Source organism: Aulostomus chinensis, chromosome 19 (genome assembly GCF_037954235.1).
Source record: "Aulostomus chinensis isolate RoL2024-O1b breed Wild chromosome 19, RoL_Achi_v1.0, whole genome shotgun sequence".
Classification (NCBI taxonomy): Eukaryota; Metazoa; Chordata; class Actinopteri; order Syngnathiformes; family Aulostomidae; genus Aulostomus; species Aulostomus chinensis.
The window spans coordinates 13,618,948-13,629,696 of record NC_141338.1 but is presented as its reverse complement, the minus strand read 5'-3'; the positions used below and the strand labels follow the sequence as shown (position 1 = coordinate 13,629,696).

Below are 10,749 nucleotides of genomic sequence, written 5' to 3'. Positions count from 1 at the left end.
TTAAAATCAAGAAAAGACACCCTTTGCGTTTGCGCTTCTGTGAAACAAATTGGATGAAATTGGTTTGGGATTAGTTCTCAGCATGATTGGAAAAAGGATTCCAGCCACAGGATACTATGTGAATCAAAATATAAAAATCCCATGGGGACGAACCATGCAAGAATATGGAATGCTGATGAATTCTGTCTGATGAAGGTAAACTGCTGATGACAGGATTTCATTGGTGATCCTGAAGCTCTTCATTTGTTATGTGACTGCCAACTCCTTTAACTGTTGTAGGTTTATTTCAGTTAAAAATGCATGAGGCAACACACCAGCAGATAAAATGATCTGGGTCACTGTTGCTATGGTGCTGAGGACAGTTCAAATACTGTATATGTATGTTGTACGAGAGAAGCTCAAGTGGTGGTTGTGAATAAATCCTGTTCTACCTACCTTGATACTTAAAAAGGTTAGATGTAATTTTATAGTTCTTGCAGACAGTCACTAAAGACAAAAGGGATACAATTCACAGGTGAATAAGAATTCAAGCTGGCGCGGTGGTGCAGTGGTCAGCACTGTCGCCTCACAGCAAGAAGGTTCCAGGTTCGAACCCCGGCTCCATCACAGGATCTTTCTGTGTGAGTCTCCATGTTCTCCCTGTTCCTGTGTGGGTTCTCTCTGGTACTCCAGCTTCCTCCCACAGTCCAAAGACATCAAGAGGGGACGAGGCTGATTGATACTCTAAATTGACTGTAGGTGTGGCTGTGAGTGTGAATGGTTGTCTGTCTCTATGTGTTGGTCCTGCGATGGACTGGTGACCTGTCCAGGGTGAACCCCGCCTCTCACCTGAAGGCTGCTGGGATAGGCTCCACCCCCCCCACCCCCCCACGACCCTCAACAGGATAAGTGGAAGGAAATGGATGGATTGATAACAATTCAAATAAATTTGCCTTTGGGGGATAAAAAGAGTCATGAAAAAGGAACAGGTTTTATACATAGATAAATATCATCACATCATATGTGCTTCGGTGTTCCTGCAATGCAGAGTTCAGTATCTTGCTCAAGTACACTTGGACATGGTAACCAGGGAAATATGGATCAAACCAGCGACCCTTCAGTTGCTAGACAGCCACTCTACCTCTGAGCCATGCTGCCCCAGACATGATGATCTAAGGATTGAATTCAAGTGGACATTCAGCTGATTTATTTGTTGGTGTGTTAAATCTATAGGCATTGTTGTTGTCCAGCTGTAATGATTTTGGTCACGCTCCATAACCTTCACGCTCCTCTTGTCTCACAGAAAGAGCATCATATCCTCTCAGTGCCAGTTAAAAGATAAATACCGCTTGGCCAACTGTGCCTGACGCTTCTGCAATGTCTGATCTTTCTTTAGATGAAGTGAAAGAGGACATTGGCCGGATCAGTGTTGCTGAAAGTGGACAAGTAGAGAGAATTTCCTCTAACATATAGGTAACCTTCTTCAGGTTATTACTTTTGGAGGGTCACCTCATGAATGTGTGTTGAAAAGATTAAGAAGAATATAAATACTGAGTTTGTCACAGCAATTTTCGGAACCAGAGGAGGTAAAATAGTTTCAAGCTTCACGTGTGTCAGATCTGTGTGTTCAATGTCTAATTGTGTGTGTATTCCTGAGGTGAATCTGGCCCATTGTTTTGAGAGCTGTGCAATAACAGACATACAGAAATGAATCCATAATATTGTATCTGAATTTGGGCCACTGGTTTCAAACTTGTATTACGATACACGTTAGCCACAGCAGTAAAATCGCTGGCTGTCTATGCAAATTTAGCTCAGCTTAGCTTAGGTGAGTTGATTTTAGTTAAGCTCATCTTAGCATAGTTTAATTTAGACAGACACAGTAGGAAAAAGCAATACCAGTGTATTTGACATTGTGAGGGACAAACAGATAAAATCCATCATGTCACATGAAAGTACAACAGTCCATTTACAAACACACACACACACACATATATATTAATATATATTTTGAGTATCACAGTGTTTCATGATAAACTCATGTTGTGACTTGGTACAGTGATATATCGTGTCCCTGCCCCGCCTGTAGCTCTGCACTTCCTTGTTGTCCAGTCTTTACTGCAATATTGCTGTGTGTGTGTGTGTGTGTGTGCACGCGTGTGTGTGTGTGTCTGCCATGCTCTTTTACAGGCAGCAAGGCCCAGTCCTCTGGGATGGTGCTAGTGAGGGGGTGTCATCTCTTTTCAGGCTGGTTTTACACTCAGGGCTCAAGGCCTTGGCAGCCTGCTTTCACATTTTGACACAACCCATCCAGCTAATGAGAGGAGACCTCTGGGCTGGACCACAGCAAGGCATTGACAAACACACACCACTGCACCCGAGGACAACTTCCTCTTCTCATCAAACACTGAGATCTGCCTCAGAGAGAACACAGAGAGACGAGGGAGGACTGTGAACTAGAGCCATTGTGTCTTTATTGTCTGTGTTCTTTTGTCTTTAATGTATACATGATTCAATAAAACATGAAAGAACTTGTCAAACGTCTGAGAGCAAAGCAAAACTAATTCATTGAAGTTGTGTACTACTGGGTTGCGTCTCTACATGTCCACTTGTGCCCTGTTGGGTGTCTTCATTTCTATCAAGGTCACTTTGATGATGAGTTTTCATTGAGGACGTGGTTGCGAAGGCCCATCCACACCTATAGTCAAAGCTATCCTTGCTTATCCTGTTGAGGGTTGTGTGTGTGTGTGTGTGTGTGTGTGTGTGTGGGGGGGGGGGGGGCCTGGAGCCTATCCCAGCAGCCTTCAGGTGAGAGGCAGGGTTCACCCTGGACATGTCACCAGTCCATCACAGGGCCAACTGGGGGTTGAGGTGAGGAGAGATGCTTCCTTCCCGTGTTCTCTCCCCTGAAGTTACCCCGCTAACACATGATGCCACTTGGTAGAAGTACTGACTTTCTTAGTATATATCATACTAGCATCAACCCTACTCTGCTTTGTTCATAGATTGGGTTTTGTCGTTATATTGCAGGATTGAAACTGATATGATACTGTAATGAGGTTTGGTTATGAAACTCACCTTTACACCAAGGATGTAAACAAAGCTCAGCTCACATAGCAAATATGTCAGTCGCTCCACTTTGGTACGCCGTGCACGGATGGGAGGTGACTTTTTCCTACTCAAAATTTCTACTTTATTCTCAAATCCTTCCTCCTCAATTTTTCCTGTGCGAATATGACGGAAATATAGTGACTGTTGCCCAAAAATACCATCTACCAGCAGTACATATGGGTTGTTTCAGAAACTTAAAGATAGCTAGCTGGTTGCGTCCTAAACCGAAGAATCCATGAACACATTACTTAAGAATATGAGTAAGAGTATAAAGAGCAACTTCACATCCTCTGAAAATAGTTTTTACACATCATTTTTTGGACTTACTGCAATGTTTTTGTATCCCCCGGTGTCTTAGCTCGTCGTAGCCGTTGGTATCTGTGCCTCTAACCACACTGAGCCACACACACACACACACACACACACACACACGTGGTGCACCATCAGCCCTCAGCCAGTAAAACGCCTGCACACCTTATTCATTCAAGGTTTCTGCCTGTAAATCCTGACTCACATTTTTCCACAGTGCATTTGGGGATCATCAAAATCAAAATGTCACATGAATTGAAATTGGAACGTGGTATGATTTGTTTTAACAAATGGAATTGCCTGCTGTGAAAAAGATATCTTGTATTTATTGAAGCTAAGTACTGAAGTCAAACATTTATTAATATTTTTCACATTTGTCTGACTGATGGCGGCACGCAATTACAACTTGTGCTTTTACAAAATATTTGAGACACAAATGCGGTGAACTGCAACACGTGCCAAAATGACTGATTAGTAGGTCTTTGAATAATCTTTAGACGCAAGTCATTAAGCTTGTCCATATTAATAAAGTCTGTTGCACTCAGCTTATCAAGAAGCATTAAAATGATTATGACAATGCTTGGCAGGACATCACCGATTCTAGGCCCGGTAGATTTTTGTGCTATTGCCAGAGAGAATATCCGAGTACAGAAAGATTCTTTTCTATACAGCGTATGGCATTTAATAACTCAAAGCCTTTGTTTGCTTTTATTTTGTTTGCAATTATTACACGTAGCACTAGCGGCAGTAGTAGTACTTTAAAGATTTACCAAGTCATGCAGAGGGAGGAAAATTCTTTAGGACTTCAAGACATCTAATAGTGAGGAGTTGACAAACAAAAAAACAATATCCAGGTAAAGTTTCACTTTGAAACTTGGACTCCAGATTGACTTAAACGTATCTGCTCTGTACACCACAATGATATCCTCAACGGCAATTTATGCATCACTTCTGCATTTCTCAAAAAGTATATTTTTGCATGAAGCTTTGCACAGTTACGTGCAGCGAGCCAGAAAACAACTCATTACAGAACACGACACAAATCACTGACTTAGAGCAGCAACTCTCGTTTGATTTCCTGCCGGTGTCTCATTATATCTCACTTACAAACCTAAACACACATGTTGTCCTTCGCCTTCACTTTACTGGGACAGTGACCACAGATTCACCAGGGGAAACTGCACCGCTAATAGATTGTACAATATGTCCCCTAACCACATGGGAAGGAAAACGTGTTCCTTTGGGTTTTCTTCAAAGTTGCTGCGTCGGACCGCTCGGTCGTGTGTGATGTCAGCAATCGTAGTGTCACTCAGAGGCTGGCTACCTGACGTCTAGTTTAGACGACTGATCAACATAGAGAGGAGGTCCAATTCAAAGCTGTTAACGCAAATTTAAAAATTACAATATGAAAAGCTGAGCTGAGTTCCTCCAATGAATCAAGTCACTATAAAAGAGCCGGAATTCTCATCACTGGTTCTCTGGGGACCAAAAAACAAACACTTAAACGAATAGCATGGCAACGAGTGGCGGGAGAAAGGAATAAAAATGAGCTCTTTTATAAATATTCACACAGTTACACTGTGCAGCTATTGTTTGGATAAAAGAGTGAGGGGAGAAAAGGAATATGTCTAAAATAATGTAGCTGAAAAAGCTATGAAAAGAATGTAAAAGAGTCAGTGTCGGTGTGAAGTTCACACATCAACTTTCTCGCTTCTGAAAGAACTGGTTGGATGGAACCATCTGACTTTACTTGGGAGTTAGAAGTGAAAGCATTTGAGTTTCAGCTCTCACCTGCTAAAGTCATTGAAGAAATGCCTAAGACATAAAAACACATGTTCCGGTCTCAGTGTAAGTGCTGGCTGAAAATATTCAGTTTCATAAAACTCATCTTAAATCTACATGTACCTGCTTTGTTTGGCGTGCCAGAATTTGTTCTACCCTTGTTTTTTCCAAAGCCGGGCCACTGTGTTTATCCCCCATAAATGAACAGTAGCATTTCCAGGAAACAGAGGGGAGGAGTTCCAGAGGACAAAGCCACGCTGACTAAGGTGACCTGAAGCAGATTATTTACAATGAGCTGTGGCTCCTGGCAGCTTTCTCTGTCTTTTGCTCTCTACCTATGATGACTGACTCGTAGCTGCCACGCGTCCTTATCATAACTTACGCCTGACACCATGGATGACAATCTACCCCAACCACCTCTGTCGTGGCGCTCTGCTACACAAGCGTGAATCCTTCTCTAAATGGTCCTCTCAGCCTCGGCTCTCACAAACTTGCATCCTTATCTCATCCAAACTCCTCCTAATAAATTTACTCCTGGTAGATTCTGCGGCTTTCCCACATTTACCATCTTCCCCTGTTTTTCTCAAGACTTCTCTATCTTGACAGAGCAGGTGTCTTAGGCAGGATAACTCTCAATCTGACAAATCTTCCCTCCCAACCGACTATGCAGGTATTTTGTTCTGAAAACCGGAAATAAACAACAGGCTCCTGTTGCAAAGTCAGACAGAAGAAGAAGAAGAAAAAAAATCACAAAAAGGAACTACAATTGGGAAAAAAAAAAATTGTCCTTTCGGAAAGTCTGGAGTTTTGTGAGTTTTGTAGAGGGCATGTGTCATATGACTACAGGTTGTTTAAGGTTGCTAGTATTAGAATTTTTCCTGTGAAGAAAGTTTCTATATGGTCATACGGGGGTCAAAAAGACTGAGTAAAAAACAAGTATAACACGTCACGGTTGCATCTGGACCATGTTGAGATTATTTGTTCACATGAACACCTTAGTTTTGTTGTCCTGGCAGTTCTGAGCTTTGTGTTTGAGGTTCGCTTTTGCTTGTGCTTCCTGTCAGTTCCTGCTTTATTTTGAAAGGCAATTCCCTGTGTACTCCTGAGTTACTTCCTGCCTTTGTCTCTTTCCCGCCTTTTTTTTGAATAACACACCTGCGTCTTGTTGTGTTTTTTTGTCTGGCTTGAGTCAGTCATTCTCAGATCGTCCTAGTGTATTTACCTGTTTGCTTTCTTCTTTCCTGTGTTGCCACATGTTCTGTTTGGAGGGTTTTTTGTTGTTGTTGTTAGTTTCAGGGTTTTTATTTAAAAAAAAATCCTCTTGGTTCCTTTCCCTCTTCTCTCTGCAGTTGTGTCAAATCTCTGTCATATTTTGACACAATGTATTTAAAAATGATCGACATGAACACCAGAAAATGTGCACTGTAACTTTATGAGTTGGTTTGTCACACATTAATATGTGTATTCATGATCCCGTGGCTCCATGATTAGTATGCAGCCCATGAAGCTGATAATGTCCATGGAAAACTACTGCCAGCAGCACTTGCTGAGATGGTGCAGTTCCGAAAACCTGCTCCAAGTGTATGTTGCCGGTATGTTTTCAGTGTTACTCTGTTTTTTGGGCCTTTTTTTTCTTATTTAGAGTAACTTTCAAGATGTCAGGCCTGATTTCAAGCTTGACTCTGTCTCACGATGGCTTCATTATCTCTGGCTCAGATAGTGCACAAACAGAAAGGTAGCATCATCCCCCTTATCTTTGCTGCCCGGCATTTATTTATTGTATAGCGTATCTTAAGTTTTATTTCTCTACTTTTACTGCTTCCCTTGACTCAATTTGTCACTTTTCTCTTCTTTCTCTCGCTCCACTATCCTCTCTGTTATTTGGCCCTGTCTGGATCCTGAGAGGCAGAATGATGATGATGAGGACCCTGAGGAGATTAATGGACAAGGACAGATTCAGTCATTAAATGGCAAGTGAATTCAAGTTAAATACCAGGAACTCTCAAGATTTGTAAAGTGTTTCGACATTAGGCTGACTTATTAACTTCCTCGACGCTTTCCCTAACTTTGATTTACACTCGTACTTTGGGTCCAAGCAAAGCCCTAAGTGTTGTGTATACTAGTGGAGGCCAAGGTTCTTACTGTGGCCAGGTGCGACACAATTATGACAATTGCTTGAAAGCGGGTTACAACAACTCACTGTGTTGCGCTGAATAAAGTAGTTGTTTATCAAATATTGCACCATTTTGTGACCTAAGGTGTAAACCAGCATTTGTACTTCTGCAGAGGTCCAGCTGGGTTCTGCTAGATTGTGGATCTGCTGGGCGCTGGTTAGCAGCAGGGCTTTTAAGCTGTTGTGTTGAGTTTTTTGCGAAGTTCCAACAACGGCAGTTGAAACAAAGCAAATAGTTTTGGAGTTTGAGCAAAGAAATGCTTGAGAACAATTACACTTACTGAAATAAACATGCACAAGCACTCAGACCGGAAGGATATGGAGAAAAGTTAAGTCACAAGGCAGGCCGGTCACAGCTCTTGCGGTTTGGATCGATGCAATGTGCAGTTACATTTGCAGGTAAGCTAGAAGCTAGAAAGCTAGAACGTGATTTAGTGCTCAAAAAAACTTGAGTTGACGACTTTAAAAGGTCTGTTCACACCTCAAATAAACTGACTGCTTTTCGCGCACCATTGGAGTACCATGGTTGCGGTAATTCCTTCTGTATGGCAGTTTTAATTGATGATTGCTTGATGGGTTTTAAAGCATTCACATGAAATACAATGTAGGTTTAATGAGGTAAAATTAATTAAGACACTGATACGATAATGGTTGGCTTCTTTTAAAGACATCTCGGTCCCTCTTGTGGTAATCGTGGTAAACAAATGGACACCTTGATTGATGTGTTCCCTAAACGACCTCTTGATCTTTAACTATGTGCGCGCTCAGATATGTGATCTCTCTGCTCTGCGGTGGTAAACTGTACAATCATAACTTATTTCTTAAAATAGCGCATAATCAATTTATTTGATCTCACTCTTGATTAAACCTACGTCCCACATGATCAGACTCAATCTAGAGACTCAGTTACACATGGATGCCTAAGCAGGGTTAGTTCTCCCATTCGCCTGCGTATCTAGGGGCCCAATCTAATTTGAGCAGACAGACGTACACCAGGGTAATTAAAGCCACTTATGGGGAGACAGTAAAAACTAAGTATGGAGCCTAAGGGTTGCATTGTGCTGGAATACCTACTCTATATCTTTTCTTCATTTTCAAAAGCTGAGTAAGACTTTTTTTTGTTCTGCAGGAAGGAAAGGGTAATATAATTAATCTAAACTCCTGAGGCATTTTGCCATAGCTGGGTGCTCTTTAAAAAAATGTTAATGATACTAATTCTATTACTGCAGATTTTATACGAGCTGTTTAAGAATTTTCTATTTTACCGAATGTTGAACAAGACAAATTGGTGAGGATATAATAGGGTAATCAGAATTTATACTGCCTCAATCAATTCTCTCTTTGTTTATTGTTACTGTCAGACTCCATCCATCCATCCATCCATCATCCATTTTCTACCTCTTATCCTGTTAAGGGTCATGGGGGGGCGGAGCCTATCCCAGCTGCCTTCAGGTGAGAGGCAGGGTTCACCCTGGACAGGTCACCAGTCCATCTCAGGACCAACTCATAGAGACAGACAACCATTCACACTCACAGTCACACCTACGGTCAATTTAGAGTATCAATCAGCCTCGTCCCCACTTTCAAGACTCCAAAGAGTGAAATGTTGGTGATGAGAGTTGGGTGCGGACATGACGTCCATGAAAAAGCAAAGGTGGCCGGCGATCATTACACCATGCAGCAGATACAGCTCCGATCTTTTTACCGATGTTCCTTCCATTGGAGGTATTCTGGGAACATTCAATCATGGAAGGATCCACCTGAGCGTCCAAGATCATCATCAGATGATACCTGATGAATGAACATCCATCTTTAATCTAAGGTTTTCCAGGACCAAGTAGACAAATATAAGCTCATGCTCAAATGTGGCATTTAATATGGTCGATCCTGTCGGTCTAATCACCCTCATCTGGTTTCTCCGTTGTTCCATATCTGAGCATTGAATTTACCAGTCCAAGCCCCATCCAGGGCACCACCCGTCTGGGTACTCCAACCTACAGGGAGTCAATGGGTGCTGGAGATTTATTCCTGGTCATAAAAGGTGACCCTCTCCCTTCTCAAGGAGAACTCTTATACACTCTCAAGTCACTGTAACACTTTGAAATTAATCCAGTATTTCATCAGCTGGTCGGGTTTGTTTGGCATCAGTCAAACTCTGGTACACATCACACGAGTGGTCCGCAGTAAAACCTGGGTCTTGATTGTACTCTGGGTTGGAGGCAGGTTACTGGCACAGACCCCACCATGAGGCCCTGACATTTTTCCATACGTCCACTGCTAAACTCTCCTCCCAGTCTCTGCTCTGTGAAATTGCAGGTTTCTGCTCTCCAGTTTGGAATGGTCATAGATCAGTACAGCAATGATACAACCAAATGAGCGTGGCCATCTTTTTCTCCCTCATCCTGTGTTAGGAGAATTTGGTAACACACCCAACATGATGGCTCTCGTCCTCCTGTTGCTGTTTTCTTCTTCTTTTTTTCTCCACAGAAGACACAGTGGAGTTTAACCAAAGATTTGATCCGGTTTAGTCTTTCTGGAACACGGCCAGTACAGCGTGAGCCACTAATGGCGAGAAAGTAAAGGCCCAGTGTTCCCATCATTATTTTTTATATGCTTTAGTAATGGGCTGAAGTTGGGTGTCGTCTGAGGCTTTATTCTCCACCAGGTTCTACATTGAGTCGGTGCACAGATTTATGGAACATATTTTCAGCAACATATTTTCAATTCTTTGAATCTCGTCAATAAAGAAGCAGAAGATTTTCTCTTTAAGATGTGATTGGTTGGAAACTCAGATTATGGCCCTTGATAGTTATGAGCTCAGAGAAATATAACAGGGTTTATAATGTTCTTTTAGCAGACGATTTATCCTCAAGGATCTTTAGTCAGACCTAATTGTCTCCGTTTTACAGGGAGCAGTAATAAATTGAACTGAAGCAAACGTGATCAAAATCTTTGAGTGTGTTTGACTACCTCAGGGTCAGAGATTTCAAAGCAAACGGCTTCAGTGAATGGTGGTCCTGGTATCAAATGATCTGTATTTAGAGAGTGGCGATACACAAGTATGGAGTATCAAGACCAACTGATATGTGAGAATACTTTTTGAAACTAGTGAGTCCACAGCAGCCTGGCCAAAGACTTCCCAAATACACGGTTGCATTAATCAGCCTTCACCTGATTCTGAATTAATTTTCAAGAGTATTTTTGATTGATGTGTGGTAAAAACTGTTTATTCACTTTTTCTAAATTAACATCAATAAATAACTGGTAATTAGCATTGTCCGGCTTCACGGTAATATCTTGTCTCATTGTTGAAGATCTAATGTTTTAGGCAAAAAAAAGATAGAATTTCAGTCATTTTTGACCACCTAATGAGATGGTGTTTAAACTGAGAATAT

General features: G+C 41.8%; 1 long non-coding RNA gene across 1 annotated transcript; it reads left to right on the top strand.

Moving 5' to 3' along the window:
• Window positions 1–397: 397 nt before the first annotated feature.
• On the top strand, window positions 398–2,515 carry LOC147244159 (uncharacterized). Its single transcript, XR_015110443.1, has 3 exons — window positions 398–620; window positions 1,376–1,452; window positions 2,170–2,515. It is a non-coding gene; the product is annotated as an uncharacterized LOC147244159 (long non-coding RNA).
• The last annotated feature ends 8,234 nt before the right edge of the window (window positions 2,516–10,749 follow it).